The sequence below is a fragment of the Megalobrama amblycephala genome, linkage group LG6, assembly GCF_018812025.1.
Source record: "Megalobrama amblycephala isolate DHTTF-2021 linkage group LG6, ASM1881202v1, whole genome shotgun sequence".
Lineage (NCBI taxonomy): Eukaryota > Metazoa > Chordata > Actinopteri > Cypriniformes > Xenocyprididae > Megalobrama > Megalobrama amblycephala.
Window position 1 is genome coordinate 5,769,704 of NC_063049.1, and position 20,182 is coordinate 5,789,885.

Sequence of the window (20,182 nt, forward strand, 5' to 3'; positions counted from 1 at the left end):
GGAATACTATAGAATAGAATTTTTCAATGTGTTGGACAGTTTGGGCATTCAGTTCAAGGAACGGTTTAATCAACCAGACTTACAGAAACTGAAACAGATCGAGAATGTTCTCCTCACTGGGCAGATGGATGATGTGATTGTACAGTATCCAGAAATAAACATGGATATTTTGAAGGTTCAGCTACCAATGTTTCTTTCAAAGCATACAATCACATCAAGTAATGAAGCTGCATGCATTCTGGAAGCAGAAGTGAGGTGAGAGGCTTATTTGATGAGGTTGAGAAGCTTGTTAGGTTGTTGTTGGTCGTCCCTGTGGCCTCAGCTGAAGCTGAACGAAGCTTCAGTGCACTGACGAGACTGAAAACTTGGTTACGATCTACTATGTCTCAGCAGCGCCTTAATAATGTAACTGTATGTCATGTACATCAAGAGGCCCTTGACAAAGTGGACCTTAACGATGTAGGCCAACAGTTTGTATCTGTAAATGACAGACGTAGGCATCAGTTTGGAAAGTTTAGATAAAAGGAAGGAATCAAGAAAATGCAGTAAAATGTGGAAAGTAGCCATAATGGAGTTATAATTTTGAGTGCCAAATAGTAGAATAAAGATGTTTTTTTGCTTTGTTTTTTGGTTTATTATTATGCTCCAAAAGTTCTCAAAGTCTACCTCTTGCAACAGTGTTTTTTTGTAAGTATAAATAGGCTACTAACGTACATAGTAAATTATGTTTGTTTGCATTTGTCAGCATTTCACATTCCCAGGTATTAACGTGAGTGTACTGGAGGGTAAATAGTGTTTATAATAGAAAAAGGTTATTATATTTATTTATTTAGATTTGTTTCCTTGTGGCACAGTATTTTTTGTTAGTGTAAATCCTAATGTACATAATAATTTCTGTTAATAAAACGTTTGGTTGTGCATCATTACACAGTCTCAGGTTTTTATTTTTATTTTTTGAAAGTGCATTTTTGAGATTATACAGTTATACTAGCTATTTAGGGACAGTATACAGGATGGTGTATCGGGGTCAGGGATCCTGACTCACGATACAATATAATGAGATGAAGTAGATGTGCGAACACAGGGATTTGGTGCTCAGACACCTCAGCCAGTTGGGGCTTCAGGTCAACTGGGAAAAGAGCAAACTCGCCCCGGTGCAGAGGATCTCTTTTCTCGGTATGGAGTTGGATTCGGTCGAGCAGATAGCACGCCTCACAGAGGAACGTGCTCGGTCGGTGTTGAACTGCCTGAATACATTCAATGGCAGGACAGCGGTCCCACTGAAATTCTTTCAGAGGCTCCTGGGGCATATGGCGGCTGCTGCGGCTGTAACACCACTCGGTCTGCTTCATATGAGACCGCTTCAGCACTGGCTTCACGGCCGAGTCCCGAGATGGGCGTGGCAACGCGGCACGTTCCGGGTGCCAATCACTCAGGAGTGCCGCCGAACCTTCAGTCCGTGGTCGGACCCCTTGTTTCTCCGGGCAGGAGTGCCCCTTAGAACAGGTGTCCCGGCATGCTGTGGTATTCACAGATGCTTCTGCCACCGGCTGGGGTGCCACGTACAACGGGCATGCAGTGTCAGGGGTTTGGACGGGACCCCATCTGCATTGGCACATCAACTGCCTCGAGTTGCTGGCAGTACGTCTTGCTCTGAGCCGCCTCAAAGGCCTGCTACGGGGCAAGCATGTACTGGTCCGTACGGACAACACTGCGACCGTTGCGTACATCAACCGTCAAGGTGGTCTACGCTCCCGTCGCATGTCGCAACTCACCCGCCATCTCCTCCTGTGGAGTCGGATGCATCTGAGGTCGCTTCGCGCCATTCATGTCCCCGGTGTGCTCAACCGTGTGGCCGACGAGCTATCACGAGCTGCGCTGCCAGGAGAATGGCGACTCCACCCCCAGGTGGTTCAGCTGATCTGGAGAGAGTTCGGAGAGGCTCAGGTAGACCTGTTTGCCTCACCAGAAACCTCCCACTGCCAGTTGTTTTACTCTCTGACCGGGGGAACACTCGGGACAGACGCACTGGCACACAGCTGGCCCCGGGGCCTGCGCAAATATGCGTTTCCCCCAGTGAGCCTACTTGCACAGACTCTGTGCAACGTCAGGGAGGACGAGGAGCAGGTCTTGCTAGTTGCGCCTTACTAGCCCAACCGGACCTGGTTCCCAGAACTCTCACTCCTCGCGACAGCCCCTCCCTGGCCCATTCCTCTGAGGAAGGACCTTCTTTCTCAGAGACGGGGCACTCTTTGGCACCCGCGTCCAGACCTCTGGAAACTCCATGTCTGGTCCCTGGATGGGACGCGGAGGTTCTAGGTGACTTACCCCCTGAGGTACGTAACACCATCACTTCGGCTCGTGCACTGTCTACGAGACGTGCTTACGCCTCGAAGTGGAACCTGTTTGTTGAGTGGTGCTCTTCTCGCCGAGAAGACCCCCGAAGATGCTCGATCGGTGTCGTGCTTTCCTTCTTGCAGCAAGGGTTGGAGCGTAGGCTGTCCCCCTCCACCCTCAAAGTCCATTCTGCTGCTATCTCCGCTTACCACGACCACATAGATGGCAAATCTGTTGGTCAGCACGACCTGGTCGTCAGGTTCCTTAGGGGGGCGAGACGGTTCAATCCTCCTCGTCCCCCCTCCATACCCTCTTGGGACCTCGCTCTGGTGCTAAGAGCACTTCAGATTGCTCCTTTTAAGCCTTTGCAATCGGCAGATTTAAAGATTCTGTCTATGAAGACTTTGCTGCTGTTTGCGTTGGCTTCCATCAAGAGGGTAGGGGACCTGCAGTCATTTTCGGTCGACGAATCGTGCCTGGAGTTCGGGCCGGGTGACAGCCACGTGGTACTGAGACCCCGGCCTGGCTATGTGCCCAAGGTTCCTACCACTCCCTTCAGGGACCAGGTGGTGAGCCTGCAAGCGCTGCCCTGAATGGGTTTGGGAACAACAGTGATCGACCCTCTCTGTGTGTCAGCCCTGTCCCACCGTCCGCAGGCAAGGGGGTTCAGGTGGCTTACAACAGAGCGCTGGAGGAGGGCAGCTCCTGTGGCGCTTTGGTAGGGATTCCTATTAGTCGGTCTGTCCGACGTACGTCGAACGTGACCGACTGAATGGGAACGTCTCGGTTACAAAGGTAACCCTCGTTCCCTGAAGGAGGGAACGGAGACGTACGTCCCGTCGCCACAGTTGTTGTCCTGCTGTGCTGCTGCCTGCTTAGTTCGGCTCCTCAGCGAAAACCAGAAGATGCAACGCACCGGCTGCTCATTATATACCCGCGCTGCGAGGCGAGCAGCTGATGCAGATGATTGCATGCCAATGTGCATTGGCTCGTTTTAGTTACACTCGAAGTAGATTGGCCTCTCTGGCGAGATTCCTATTCGTCGGTCTGTCCGACGTACGTCTCCGTTCCCTCCTTCAGAGAACGAGGGTTACCTTTGTAACCGAGACGTTCTGTAACTATGTTTGACTGCATTGTCCCTGTCAAATAAACTAATAAATAAATAAATAAATAAACGAACATCAGCTATATTACATCTAATGGAAATTAGGAAATTATATACTGATAATATATAACAATGCCAAGGTCTTTGGAAAGAGGTTTGGTTTAGTGATATTTACGTTCCACTTTGTTGAGTCCAATGACGTCTTCCACTGGTTGTGCTGGGTGACAGTGCAGCGGGGAGAGGAGCCAGAATCTGTTTTAACAGTCTTGAAGACGAAGCTCTGTGGGATGCTGATCTCCTGGAGCACCAAAGGGTCCTAAAATCTGGAACACGCAGATGAGGCCCTGGTATAGGTGCAGAAGGTCCTTAACAATCTGGAACACGCAGACAAAGGTACCTTGGAGTGAAGGTTTGCTCTCCTGAGCTTAATGTAACCCAGGTTACTAGTGGTTAGTGACTGAGAAAAAAAAACAAAAAAAAAAACATTTGAAATAAACAAACTATATATAAAACAATATATTAAAATAAGTATAAAGAGGCTGAAACCATAAATGATGTAATTTTACTAATTACATGGAATTATGTGTATATATATATATATATAGAGAGAGAGAGAGAGAGAGAGATTCAGTGCATTGAAGTCGGAGAAAAGTAATGTAAGGATGATTTATAAGTCTCTAAATTATTTGTATGTGATTATGTAGAGATTAGTGTGAAACAAGCACAAGTGCGATATTTACTCGTATCTCCGTTCATTCCAATGAATGTTAATGACGTGTTTTAGCATTAGCTTAAGCTAATGTGACGTGGTATACGTGTATATTTCTAACAAAAAGGTTCAGAAAGAAGCAGATTCTGTGAAGAGTGACATTTTGGAACGCGTATGCTCTGGAAAATTCCTGTTGGCCGATGTACATGTGATGAATGAGTTCCTTGGTGAGTTCAGGCCTTTTTTTATTTTCAATTCAGTAACGTTACATTACAAAGTCACATTGAGTGTTTAATCAAATGATTGTTATTGGTGTAATATTGATGGTGATTATAGCGTTAAGTGTAAACTTAAAGCAGAAAAGACGCTGTATATATGTTATATGAAATGTTAAGGTGCAGTTTGTGTGTTAACTGAAAAGCAAGTGCACAAGGGTTAAACGAAGGCCCTTAATGGTAAGAGAATTAATTGCACAAAGGGAAAAATGTTATACAAATTGATGTAACAAGATACAAGGATATTATTTGATGTTTTATTTGGAATTGAGTTTAAACTGAGTAATGTGTGCTTTTATAGCATCAGTTATTAATTGTTTTTTTTTTTTTTTTTGGCCTTGTGTGTTCAAGGCCAGGTTTTTTTTTCTTCCTGTATGTCTTGTCTGTTGAGTTTTGTGGAACCAGCCTCTGAATGTTGCCTGATCTGATGTGGACTGATCAAAGCGTGAATCCTTCTGATTCGTGAATCGTCTCAACTCCTTCCTGCACTTTCTATATGCATCTTGGCGGGCCACCTGTAGAGTGAATCCTTAACTTCTTGTGAACTTAACCGTGTGGTCGTCGAACGGTAGTACGGAAATTACACAACAAACTTGTTTTTTGTTTTTTTTCCATCCTAATCCTGGATCAACTGCACAGACTGTGAATTATACCACATTCAAGGAACATTTCTTCCAGGAACTGAATTGAATTCATGGACTGATTTTTATTTTATTTTTTTATTTTGAGGTTTTTTCCATTTTATGGTGAATGAACCCTGTGGTTACTGGTCATTCAGTTCATTAACTGAAATTTTGTTTATGTTAAACTGATTTGATGTTAATGTTCAAAAAGTGAAAACTAAATAGGGTTGAATTCAAGAACAAGTAATTCAGACAAAAAGGACAACCAAATTATATTTTATTTAGTCTCAATTTATACACAGACAGATTGCATTTGCCTTGATTGAATTCTGAACTAAAAATTAAATTTATAAAGCGAAACAACTATCAAATTCCTGGAAAGAAAAAGGAAAGGGTACAAATTAGTAACATGTGATTATTCTTATGTCACTGCATTTAAATGAAATCATTTATTCCTTGTGTTCAATACACTCAAATTTTGTTCTTACCAAAAACCTTGATCGTCTGAATTTGTTCACTCTTGTTGCACCATCTCTCTCTGTGGACAAACCTAGTCTTCTGAGCACATTGGTCCAGTTGTAGAGCTAACATAAAATTTACACCTCAGGTGTGGGTTACATTAACCTTGTTGCCGATGTCGTTACTGTCTCGCTGGACGGAAACTCTGAACGCAGTTTGTTAATGTCTCTTTCCTCGCAAGCGGGAGGCTCAGAATGTGGTCATCTCTGTTGTTGCCTCACAAGCTGTAGACTCAGATCACAGGATCTGTTGTTGTCTCTTCTGGATGGACCAGAGGCTCAGAACGGTGTTGTATCTGTTAGTGTCTCAGCTTCGTAAAACGGGACTCAGAACTGTGTATCTGTTAATGTCTATCCCCATGCAGGACAGACTCAGAACAATATCTGTTAATGTCTCACTCTTTACAGAGTTGAGACCCAGAACAATATCTGTTATGTCTTTCCCTGTTTGAAGGGCAGACTCAGAACGGTATATCTGTTAATGTCTATCCCCGTGCAGGACAGACTCAGAACGGCGTATCTGTTGTGTCTTTCCCCTTTGTTGGGCAGACTCAGAACAAGGAAGGAATGAACAAGGATACCTTTATCCCTTTCCGATGAGGAGGAGATTGCATTTTGGTGCTTCTCCATTCGAGTGCTGTGATTGGCTGCTGGCATCAGAGGGGACACACAGAGTGTGACCCACCCTTCTTTCTCCTGTGGAACACATTTGCATAAAGCACAAAGTTGGAAGTCTTTACAGTGTCTTTAAAGTTTACCAATGCATTTCTCACTTTCCAAACCACCACCAGAATACCTTTGGTAATATTATAAACAAATAGAGACTAAACATGATGGAAAAAGATTGAACTGTCACTCAATTGTACATTAACAGCTGAATTTGTATCAGATATTGCACTACAAATAGCTGTCACGGAGAATACTTATTTCTGTGAATAAGTATGAAAAGGATGTGTAGTTTGCATCAGTTCTAAGGTTTTCAAACATAGTTTTGAATGGATTTGGATGGATCTTTGTGATCTCTCTTTGTTTCACCCATTGCTGCTAATGTCCCGAGGAATTTTTATGGCAACCTGGAAGTAGTCTCTAGATGGGTGAAGGGCAGAAACTCCACGTGGACCAATGGGAAGTCCTGTCCTTCTCAGCCTTGGTACAAGAGGTCTTCTTCTTGGCCTCTAAGAGGTGTCTGGATGTTGTCCTTACATCTTTATCTGATGGCGTTGGACAGTTTGTTTGTGTTACTCCACCAAGATCCAATCAAAATGTAGCAAACCTTTGTCCGCTGTTACGGACAGAGAGGGGCCCGGCCATAAACTGGGCCCTGGAATGTGCTGTTCACTACAATATGTTATCTATATTTTATTGCGAATAAAATACAAGTTTATGAGATTTGTAAATTATTGCATTCCTTTTTTATTCACAATTTGTACAGTGTCCCAACTTTTTTGGAATCGGGTTTGTATATATTTACTCTATTATTGCATTTACAATGCTTATAGCCAAATTTTGATACACTTTTTATTTTGAAATTGCAAAGCACAGCAACTGATAAAGTGTTCAAGTATACAGACTTGAATAAAATTTTCATTTCAATAAATCTACATTTTGATATATGTGAAATTTATATTATTACAGTATTATTGCAGTGCAAAAACTGTGTGTATAAACAGTAGTTTCTTTGTTTCAGTTGCTGATTAAGATTAGTGAGCAGCAGCTGGAGATGGAGTGATGCTGGGGTGATGCTCAACACGGGTGACAAAAATTATGTACATATAAGGAATCATACAAATCTGGGTGATGTAGATCCTGTTCTAGATTGTAATAGACTTGTCCTTAAAAAAATAATAATAAAACCGATCAAAATCACAAAACGGCTCTTTTTTTGTTTGTTTATTATAGCACTACAGTGCAATTTATTTTTACACATGCATTATATTTTTTTCACTCAATTATGTCATAATATCAAGATATTATTTTGTTAAAACAACATCTTTTCTCATAAAAATGAGATGTTGTTAAAACATCTTTTCTTATAAAAACTAGATGTAATGTTGTTAAAATAACATCTTTTCTCGTAAAAACGAGATGTCGTTAAAACAACATATTTTCTCATAAAATGAGTTGTCATCAAAACGGCATCTTTTCTCATAAAACGAGATGTCATCAAAACGACATCTTTTCTCATAAAAACAAGATGTAATAAATGACATCTTTTCTCATAAAAATGAGATATGTCGTTAAAACGACATCTTTTCTTGTAAAAACGAGATGTCGTTAAAACATTTTCTTGTAAAAATGAGATGTCATAAAAACGACAATATTTCGTTAAAATGACATCTTTTCTCATAAAAATATGTTGTTAAAACACATTTTTTCTCGTAATGACGAGATGTTATGTCATTAAAATTACATCTTTTTCTCATTAAAATGAATAAAGGGGCTTGAATGATTAATAATCAGTATCTAACCTGACGAAAAGATATTTATTAAATGTTCGGTAGGAAATTAAATTTAATTGAATATGGAGGATTTTAACTGTGACAAGATGATTGACAGGGTAGTTTAAACAGTTACAGGTTGCGTAACTAAGCAACAGAATGTCCGTTAAAGACTCAATTATGACAAGGAAGTATGTCCCAAAGCTTGCATACTCTTCTGCTGCACACTCAAAAGTATGTACTTTTTCTTACAAAAACAGTACATACTTTTAGGACATAGTATAAGCAGGCGAATCATGATTCGGATCGTGCGTCAAACTGCCACACGGCTGAAATCACATGACTTTGGCGCTCCAAACAGCAGATTCGACACAGCGATTCATTTATGATCCGATGCTTACTGAAGCAGTGTTTTCAAACCGGCCATCACTATATAAGTCATTATTTTGTTTTTTGGCGCACCAAAAATATTCTCGTCGCTTTATAATATTAATATTGAACCACTGTACTCACATGAACTGATTTAGATGTGTTTTTAGTACCTTTACGGATCTTGACAGAGGAAGTGTCATTGCTACCTATGAAGGCCTCACGGAGCCAACGGATTTCAACTAAAATATCTTAATTTGTGTTTCGAAGATTAACGAAGGTTTTACGGGTGTGGAACATCATGAGGGTAAGTAATAAATGACAGAATTTTCATTTTTGGGTGAACTAACCCTTTAAAGCTCGTCCCATGTTCTGTATCATCTTTTCATAAGATTCAATCCGAAATGACATATACACACACTGAGGACAGAATATTTCTCCAAACTTACACATACAAAACAAAGTTCAGCCACCATCACACAAGTCAAGTCACCTTTATTTATATAGCGCTTTTTACAATGCAGATTGTGTCAAAGCAGCTTTACATTGATAACTGGTACATAATTTGGCTGCACAGCAGCTCTTAAAGAATAGTGTCAATGCAGGCAGATCAGAAGCACTGTTGAATAAATGTCAGGAATACTATTGAATATCAAATGTCAAGTGTCCCCAACTAAGCAAGCCAAAGGCGACACCGGCAAGGAACCCAAACTCCATCAGGTGACATCAGGTTGCACACAAGTGGCAAATAGTTGTTAAAATGGAGAAAAAAAACCTTGGGAGAAACCAGGCTTAGTCGGGGGGCCAGTTCTCCTCTGGCAAACAGTGCTTTGTTACAATTCAGGTTGCTATCATAAGTCTGATAGGATTGCAACAATCAAAGTATTTATTTAAGTTCCATCCAGTTGAGGATCGTATTCATCACGCCAGTATGGACGGTCTGTTGAGGAACTGTGCTACTGGCTGTCGTGTCGATGAAGCCTTCACAATGGATGATCCAGTTGACTCGATCTCTGCTGATACTTCAGGGCTGCGTTGTGGTCGTGTCCAGTTGAGGATCGTATTCATCACGCCAGTATGGACGGTCTGTTGAGGAACTGTGGCACTGGCTGTCGTGTTGAAGTCTTCACAATGGATGATCTAGTTGACTCGATCTCTGCTGATACTTCAGGGCTGCGTTGTGGTCGTGTCATGGCACCGGTCCTTGGTCTCAGCTGGATACGCCCCGGATCTGGTTGACTACGGTAAACCTCGGGATAAACAGAAAGACTAATATTAGCGTAGATGCCATTCTTCTTCTGATGTAACGAGTACATCTGGTGTTATAGGAAGTGTTCCCGGTTCCGGCTGACCTAAATTATGCAGCCTAATAATCCTTTAACGGATTTGAAAATATAAATTGATAATGTGTTATGTGTATGCCAGGTTAAAGAGATGCGTTTTTAGTCTAGATTTAAACTGACAGTGTGTCTGCATCCCGAACAATGCTAGGAAGATTGTTCCAGAGTTTAGGAGCCAAATAGGAGAAGGATCTACCACCTGTGGTTGATTTTGATATTCTAGGTATTATCAGCTGGCCTGAATTCTGAGATCGCAATAAACGTGAAGGACTATAATGCATTAAGAGCTCACTTAGATACTGGGGAGCTAAACCATTTAGTGCTTTGTAAGTAATTTGTAAGCAAGATTTTAAAATTTATACAATGTTTAACAGGAAGCCAATGCAGTGATGACAGAACTGGGCTAATACTTCCTAGTTCTAGTAAGAACTCTAGCTGCTGCATTTTGTACGAGCTGTAGTTTATTTATCAAGTGAGAGGAACAACCACCCAGTAGAGCATTACAGTAATCTAGCCTTGAGGTCATGAACGCATGAACTAACTGTTCTGCATTTTTCATTGAGAGCATATGTCGTAGTTTAGATATATTTTTAAGATGGAAGAATGCAGTTTTACAGATGCTAGTAACATGGCCTTCAAATGAAAGATTGGTATCAAAGAGCACACCCAGGTTCCTAACTGACGACGAAGACTTAATAGATCAGCCATCAAGTGTTAGACAGTATTCTAGATTATTGCGTGAAATCGTTTTCGGTCCAAAAATTAGAATCTCTGTTTTTTCTGAATTTAGTAGTAGGAAATTACTGGTCATCCAGTTTTTTATATCAGCTATACATTCTGTTAATTTAGCGAATTGGTAAGTTCCGTCAGGGCGCGAAGAAATATAGAGCTGAGTATCATCAGCGTAACAATGAAAACTAACGCCATGCTTCCTAATGATATCTCCCAAGGGTAGCATGTACAGAGTGAAAAGCAACGGTCCTAGTACTGAGCCTTGCGGTACTCCATATTTAACTTGTGACTGATATGACATCTCATCGTTTACTACTTTAAAACTGATGACGGTCAGATAAGTATGATTTGAACCATGCCAATGCAATTCCACTAATGCCAACATAGTTTTCGAGTCTGTTTAGAAGAATATTGTGATCAATAGTGTCAAATGCAGCACTAAGATCCAGTAACACTAATAGAGAGATACAACCACGATCTGATGATAAGAGCAAATCGTTAGTAACTCTGATGAGAGCAGTCTCAGTACTATGGTATGGTCTAAATCCTGACTGAAAATCTTCACAGATACTATTTCTTTCTAAAAAAGGAACATAGTTGTGATGAAACTGCCTTTTCTAGTATTTTTGACAGAAAAGTGAGATTTTTTTAGCTGTTGTTTTTAGGGCCCGAGTGTGCTCATTGTACCATGGTGTTGGATTAATTTCTTTAATCTTTTTTAAACGCAAAGGAGCAACTGAGTCTAATGTGCTGGAAAAGAGAGAGGCAATAGTTTCTGTTGCAACATCGAGGTCTACTAAGCTGTCTGGTATGCTAAGGCGATGAAACTGATCAGGAAGATTATTTATAAAGTGATCTTTAGTGGTAGAAGTGATGGTTCTACCATATTTATGGCAGGGAGGCAGTTTAGCCGCTTTCACTAAATGTAATTTACACAAGACTAGATAATGATCTGAGATGTCTTCACTCTGCCGCAGAATTTCAATGGCATCAATATCGATTCCATGTGACAATATTAAATCTAAAGTATGATTACGACAATGAGTGGGTCCTGACACGTGTTGTCTAACACCAATAGAGTTTAGAATGTCTGTAAATGCCAATCCTAATGAATCTTTTTTATTATCTATGTGGATATTAAAATCACCAACAACAAGGACTTTATCTGCAGCTAGTACTAATTCTGATAGAAATTCGGCAATCTCTTTGATAAAGTCTGTATTGTGCCCTGGTGGCCTGTATACAGTAGCCAACACAAATGTCATCTTACATAATGTTACGTAAAGCACCATCACTTTGAAGGAATTATATTTGAAAGACTTCTGGCTGATACTGTAAATATTACTATAAATTACAGCAACACCTCCCCCTTTGCCTTTCTGACGAGGATTGTGTCGATAATCATAACCTTGAGGACTAGACTCATTTAAAGTAATGTAATGTGTTTTAGCCAGGTTTCTGTCAAACACAGCACATCTAGATTATTGTCTGTGATAATATCGTTTACAATAAGTGCTTTTGAAGAAAGTGATCTAATATTTAACAACCCAAGCTTTATCATTTGTTTATCATTATTATCTCTATTTTTTATTTGTTGAACATCAATTAAATTTTTACTATTAAATGGGTTTGGAAGTTTTTTGTTTTTATTAATTCGGGGTACAGACACAGTCTCTATGTGATAATATCTAGGTGCGAGAGTTTCTATGTGTTGGGAATTATCTGACTTCTGTAACATGAGGCAGCTAGCAGACGGTCGGTTTAGCCAGTCTGTCTTCTTCCTGTCCTGGGGCGGTAACCCCCTGCCTTAGGTTGTCCCCTGTCTGGACAAAGAGGATCTTACCCATCATTGAGAAATCACCTCGTGCACACTGGTAACACACACTCACACTAGACACATGAATATGAACCTGCTCATTGACAAGGTTTGCTTTTTGTTTTAAATCTAAAAACATGTTTAAACTTCACATTTTTCCTGTAGGTTTTTAGAAAAGTCAGCTAGGTGGTTTTGGTTCTAATCTCAATGCTTTGTTTAAGCTTTAGCAGACTGATAACAGACAGAGTTCCATCCTTGCCTCTACTCAAGCAGTCTCTCTCTCTTACTGCACAAATAATCTTTTCAACAGAATCACAAGTCTAACTTAGTCAGAATTGAATATTAAATTACTATACAGAACCCTTGGTTATTCACAAAGGTTAAAATGTAAATGTTTAACTTTCAAATAAAAACCATTACCACCATCTAAAATGTGTTATGCTAGTAGCCATGTTTGAGGTTATCTTTGGTTTAAATGCTGAATGCACTTATATGTCTCTTGAATCTTCAAAAGCAGTCTTCATCTTTAGCCCCCACCATGTCTATGAATTATCCTATGCCATGTCCAATGACCTGCAGGAGTAACAACTATAATATAGACACATTAGATCAAAATAAACACAGCATCTTGGACTTAGGGATTCATAGTACTGCTGAATCTAAAACTTCTACACAGTTCTTGCCAATAGGGCAACCAACATCATGTTACTAAATGTTACTCTGGTCTCCCCAGAAATTATGGACAATTACCTCATGGTCTCAGTTGGCTCTTGAAAGCTCATTCCCAACAACTCTTTATCAATAATCTTCTCCTCATGGCCTTGTCCCCTGGCATAGTTGATCAATTTGTGGACTTGTCACAATGAAAAACAAGCCATCCTAGGAATGCGGTTTCTGGTGAGTGGTATAGATGAAAATTTTTGGGGCAGACTGCTGTACCTGTCATAGCTCCCCCCTTAATGATGCTGCTGGCATCACAGACGTCCTGCTCAACTCTCATACCCATCTCACATAAAACACCTCCCATCAGGGTAGATTCCCAGTGGCGGCGGTAACCCCCTGCCTTAGGTTGTCCCCTGTCTGGCCAAAGAGGATCTTACCCATCATTGAGAAATCACCTCGTGCACACTGGTAACCGCTCTTTCCCATCATGAAATCTTTGACAGTTTTCTTCAACAGAATCATGTGTTTTCTGGTGCATTCAAGAGTCACCAGAGCCATTGGACTGCCTAATAGTGTTAAAAAATGGAGACAGGTAAATTACAGCAGTATTTAATCACTAAAATCATTAGACTGTGCATTCTCTCAGCAGCAACATATCCGTGCTGAGATTATACTCAGTGAACTTAGTTCTCACAACTGTCCATTCAGAGTAGTGTTCTGCTACATCTGTAACTGGAGCCATCGGCCCTGCACATGGTGGTGACAAAGATCAGACAAAAATTTATTATTATAGATATTTCCTTCAAAAGGAATTCCTTAAAACTACAATTTTATGACCTTATTGTTATCTCTTGTTCCCATTCAGTCGGTCACGTTCGACGTACATTGGACAGACCGCCGAATAGGAATCTTGCTAGAGAGGCCAATCTACTTCGAGTGTAACTAAAACGACCCAATGCACATTGGCATGCAATCATAGGCAGCAGCTGCTCGCCTCACAGTGCGAGTATATAATGAGCAGCAGGTGCGTTGCATCTTCAGCTTTTTGCTTCGTAGCCGGCAGAGGGGTCGAAGTCCTCTTTTTTTTTTTTTTTCCTTTTACTTTCGTTTTGTCTTTTGAGCAAAAAGCTGTTCTTTCAGTTTAAAAAGGCTGTTCTCACGACTGGTAACAGTGCATTTTGCAGTGCTAAAAAGCCGTCTGGGCTTAAAGCACGCTGAGGCAGCATTCGTGGATGAGTCATGTACCCACTGTGGGAAGATCTTGGAGTTGCAATCGAGACTCCAGTTCCTGCAAAGGGGCGGAGTCCCAGTGCCGTTGCCTTGTTCCAATCCTCCTCCGTTCCGGTGGGTCCTCCTCCCTCACCGCACTTTATGGTGGTGCAGCGAAGGGTTATCTGCGCATCCCCCCTGTGGAACGGCCCGTTGCTATGAACTGTGCCCTAACTCCACCTGGCGGGGGAGCCGTCTCTCCCTTCCTGGGCCTGTAAGCACTCGGCAAGGCTTACCAGGCCTGCGGGGAAGCCGCATCCACCCTACACGCTATGGCATTGTTGCAGGTCCATCAGGCCTGCACGACGGTGGTCATGATCCACAAGTTCTCCAGGAACTTCGTACTGCTATGGACCTTGCGCTTTGTACGATGAAGGTTATGGCGGGGTCAGTGGGTCGTGTGATGTCCACTATGGTGGTCCAGACTGTGTCTGGCCAGACCGGCCTCTTCAGCGACGCGGTCGAGAACCCAGCAGTTCTCGACTGTACAGAAGCAGTCTGAGGCCATCAGTCACATCCTGCTGCGCCACCCATCTGCCGCCCGCAGCACCACAGCCTGCTCGTCGCCGAGGGTGCCCCCCTTCGGCTACTCCCACTCCTGGGCCGCAGCAGCAGCCTCCATCCAAGTGACACCGTGGAGCCAGTCGCAAGCGGGGTGCCCAGCCCAGCCAGGCCCCCACCAAGAAGGGTGGTAAAGCCAAGAGCAAGAGGCCCTAGGACGGGCGGCCCGGAGATGGATGGGACTGCACTTCAGGAGGTGGTGACTGCACCACTCCTTCCCCCGGAGGAGGGCCGGGAGGTAAATCCTTTGTTTCATTTTGTTTCTGTACCCAAATTCTCAAAAAAAGAGCAGTTTCCTTCATCAGCCTTCGTGTCTCCTCCCGTGGTCTCACCTCAGGTCAGAGGCACTGCGAGGCCCAGGCTTAGTGTCGGCTTGCTGCGCTTACATGCGCTTTTACTCCAGTGAGTGCCTACAAGGCACCCTGTTGAGTCCTCCGATCTCTGATCATGTCGGCAGCCGACATGGTGGTGCATCTGGTGCCAGGCCTATACTCCGTTGCATCATTGAGAACCGGGTTTAGGCTGGGTACCATATGTGTGACCCTACAGGGATCCCATATGTCTAGTTCAACGGTTGCTCCTAAATGAAGCCTGTGTCTTTCCCTCTGGGAGTACCCACCTCTAATCATGTTGGAGTCACCCTAGTTCTTCCATATGTAGTACAGCCCTACGGAGTTAGTCCATATGTGCTTCTCCACATAACACGTGGCTCCGTAGCGTTCCTTTCCAGTGAAAGGGTATGCTTTCCCAGTGTTATCCAATAGTCTCACTGAGTGGGGTTTGGGGAACAGCAGTGATCGACACTCTCTTTGTTAGCCCTGTCCCACCATCCTCAGGCAAGGGGGTTCAGGTGGCTTACAACAGAGCGCTGGAAGGGGGCAGCTCCTGTGGTGCTTTGGTAGGGATTCCTATTCGACGGTCTGTCCGACATACGTCGAACGTGACCGACTGAATGGGAACGTCTCGGTTACAAAGTTAACCCTCATTCTCTGAAGGAGGGAACGGAGACGTACGTTCCGTCGCCACAGTTGCTGTACCCTGCTGATGCTGCCACCTATCCGGTTCGGCTACTCAGCAAAAAGCTGAAGATGCAACGCACCTGCTGCTCATTATATACCTGCACTGCGAGGCGAGCAGCTGCTGCCTATGATTGCATGCCAATGTGCATTGGCTCGTTTTAGTTACACTCGAAGTAGATTGGCCTCTCTAGCAAGATTCCTATTTGTCGGTCTGTCCGACGTACGTCTCTGTTCCCTCCTTCAGGAAACGAGGGTTACCTTTGTAACCAAGATGTGCTTTCTCAGTTTCACAAGCCCATTCTTAGACAAAGTCGAAGTTTATATTTTTTGTTTCTTTTCTTTCTTTTGTTTACAATATTTGTGAATATGGCCAAGTTTCCTACACTGTCTACACCTTTTTGGTGGGCATTTACAATTATGGCCGAGATGGCCCTGCTCACCACAATTAAAACACTCCTTGTCATCTTTATTACGTTTGGTAATCAAATTGAACTATCCCTCAGTTACTTCTGGGATTTTTCCATCAGGAGTTAATGGTACCCTGCCCATTTTACAAATCCATGAATAAGCACAAACAGCTAAACATTTGCATTTTTCTGGTTTTTTCTTTGTTTGTAGCCAGTCTGGTTGTTGTTTAACTTTCCAATCAGAATCAAAACCCTGACTAACCATTTTCTTAGTAATCTCTGTCTTTGAAGTGAGAGCTTCAGAGCAGAGCTGCTTACAGCATTTTGCTCTATTCCGTCTCATTATCTGTATCAGGACTGATCAAGTTTAAGTTCAAGTTACTCAATTTGTCAGCCATATCTTATTCAAAGTTAATACTCACCTGAAATAGATGGAGGCGGCAATCTTTAAACAACACAGCTTTGGCTTCTGCTTGATGATACTGCAAAGTATACTCCAAAATCACAGTTACATACTGGTCCAAGCCAATTAGGGTCACAAAATTTTACTTTTCTCTGAATCGTTCTAGATGCATCCCAGGCAAACAAGAAACCCTATATCTATTTATTTTTTTCATTTTGTAATTAACTAATAGCTTAATCCCTAACTGTCTGAATCACTAATTTCGGGGTACCCCTATCTGATGTGGAAGAGACAGTCAGATTCACAGTGCCACCGGATCTACTCCATCCAGTGCCTTACACTCCCTGTAGGGGTACCTCTATACACCATGCCATGTCCTAGTCACTTTTGTGTCCCTGTATTGGAGTGTGTTAGACGCACTGCCTGCCGTCCTGTGGCTTCAGCGACTTCTTATACTATCAAATTCAATGATCATCAATATCATAAAGCTAGTATAATTAACGTACCTTCCCGGTCTCCGGTTCCACGGTACTCCTCACTCACGTCTGAGTGAAGCTATCCTGTTCCTCTCACCCAGTCTCTTCCACACAGATAGCCATAACAAAATAATAAAACCGCTTCCTACCTTGTTTGTTGTTTAGACAGGGATGTCACCAAATAGTGATTGCCTGCATCCTCCACCATAAACCGTTTGGGATAAACAGTTTAGGACCCTTAAAAACAGGTATGTTTAATAAAGACCCGGAGTCAGAGTTTAAAAAAATTTAATAAATTGAAGAAAAATTTAATGAAGAATACAGCTATGGAAAAAATTAAGAGACCACTTAACATTGATTTCTGAACTTGGAGTGGTCTCTTAATTTTTTCCATAGCTGTAGTTTGCAGTTTTATCAGCTGAAGCCAGCTTCAAGTCTTACCAGGAGTTCGTAGGCCGCTCTGCGTACATTCACATTTCCACAACAATTATACTCTAACAGAGTCAACTAACTACGTCATTACTTGACTTGGCTGAATGATTCTGATTGGATAAGAAAAACGGACAAATTTGGTAATCTTCCACACATGTACAGATTTAAGTTTTGCCTTAATATTGCTTTCATTAGCGTGTTTAGCATTCATAATTTTGTTTTGCATTAACTACTAATTACTTAGGCTATTAACTGAGTTTGCAGTTATTTGGTTGTTTTGTATTAATTTGTTTTGCTTGAATGTATGTTTTGTATTTAAGTTCTTTTGTTTGTAATTTGTTTGGTTAACATGATTTGCTTTAATGTATGTACTTTTGTATTTAAGTATTTCTTTTGGTTGAAGTTAATTAATTTGGTTTTGCATTCATTATTTTTTAGGATTTGCATTTAATCTCTGTTTACATTTAAGCTGGTTGCATTGTGAATGTTTGTTTTGCAGTCAAGCATTCTGTTATTTAAAAATCCTCTTTCCCCCCCTTTGTTTGTTTTGTGGCAACAAGTTTGTTTGTGCTAGTTGTGATTTGATTGTTTGTATAATTTTCTCCTCTTGTCTGTGGGAGCTGGGGGCTTGGAGAAGGTAGGCTGGCTGTTCCTGTGTGGCATTAGCCCTGTTCACCAAAGTGGTGTGAATTTGCAGGGAATTTCCTGGGTGTAAGTGTGGTTTTGTGCACGTGTGGGAATTAAGTAGTACGGGCTTTATTGAAGCCTGGTGCCTAGCTGCCTCCCTATTGCGAAGCCCCTGCTCTTTTGTTGTCCTGTTCTCTCATGTGTACTCTTGGGCAGCTAGTTGCACTTACGTATAATTTTCATCTCTTACTGAATGAGACAAACTAATAAAGATTAATAATAAAATAATAAAGATTTGTATTTTTATACAAGGTATTCACATCTCTGGGTCATTTTGTAAAAAGGCAAACCTGTGGGTCTTTCCCGGGTGTTGAATTCCAGGGTGGCGTAGTTGTGACTGTGAATTAGAATAGTTCAACTTTCTTTAACCCTTTATATAACATCATCTCTCGTCACACGTAGATACTGGGACATGAGTAAAGTACAAAGCATCATTAACATAATAAATAATAGTTTAGTGTCCAAGTGCGAAAATAGAAATATTTAGATTTGTGCCGAATGAGAGGAGTGCAAGTTTCAGCTTCCCTTTGAATAAATTAGTTTAGGCTTTAAAATAAATATTGTTTCTAATGAATGCCACTATTATTTGTTTATTTTATACTTATATTTTTCTTGTTTTGTATTGAATACCATTACATTTTAAAGGATTTGCTGTGGAAATAGCCTAAAATACTAGCCTGACTACGTCAGACTTCCTACTTCCGCTCAATTTCATTTCGCTTCTGTACTCAGTCTGATACAGCGTCAGAGCTTTCTGTTTGCCACCGGTCTGGAAACAGCCGGGCCAATCAACGAACAGAGGGCGGGCTGAGAGCCGTGACGTAGATGCTAAGCGCCGAGTTTTACATTGTAGGTTAGAGAAATCGAAAACCGAAACGACCGCGGAAATGGGAAACGAGACACGGGATGCAATTCGCTCTGTTATGGAGAACATTCAACTCTTTTTCAAACTGAAGCCAGAACAAGAAGAGTGTTTGATAAACATTTTAAGTCTTTAAATCTTTAAACAGATTTGAGTTCGATGCATGATGTCTGTGCTTCGATGCGGCTGTACAGGCGCATAACATACGTCATAACTAAACGTATCTGATTGGCTTACGGGTAACCAATGATTTTAAACTTCAAACAAGCGCCCCCTAGCGAGAGAGAAAACACTTCTCTATTATGCCATTCCAGACTCTGTCTACGAAGCAAAGTGAAGTAGCAGAGTCTGGTATTACCAGGCTACTAAAATACAGATTTATAGCCTAATTTTTGTAAACATTTTAGTTTTAGCAACATTATTTTTGAATGTAGGCTATAATAAAATACGACTGATACACCAACAGTTTGAGTGTCAAAATATAACATAACCCATTATAATCTGTGATATTTTCTACACTGGATGTGCCGCTGAAGAGCTTCCAGAATCTACAGGAGTTCAATGCTGGATTTGCTCAAAGGCTTTTACTGAAAGAAGCAGTTCCCACTTTAAAAGCAGAAGCTGCTGTTTATTGGCTTCAAACTGTGAGTATGTTTTATTGTTTGTACATGTATTTTAAACGTATAGTTTGCTATTTTTTGGTTGCATTGAGGAAGTTAACAAAGACCAACACGTTTTTGCTTCGCTAGCCAGTTTCATACTTCTCCAGCAAACGGCAACAGACACCAACAAACTTCTATGTTCATAGACAAACAGTTGTTCATGCTATAAATTAAATGATAAATTTACAAAAATGCAACTACTCAGTCATGTATTCGGCTACAGTAAAGCTTTAATCAGGATAAAACTGTATATTGAAAGCTAACAAACAGCAGTGACAGCATCTAAACACTTTGACACAAATACTAAATGAAATACCATTCATAAACGTCCTTTAAAAGCCGTGATTGGAGAGGTTCTGCTTTATCCTCTCCATCTGGGTCTGATTCGGGCTCAGTTTGATACAGCATTATAGACGGCATTATTTACATTTCCACTGAAGCATGTAACAACGAATGGTAAGGGGCGTGGCGTTTCCGGA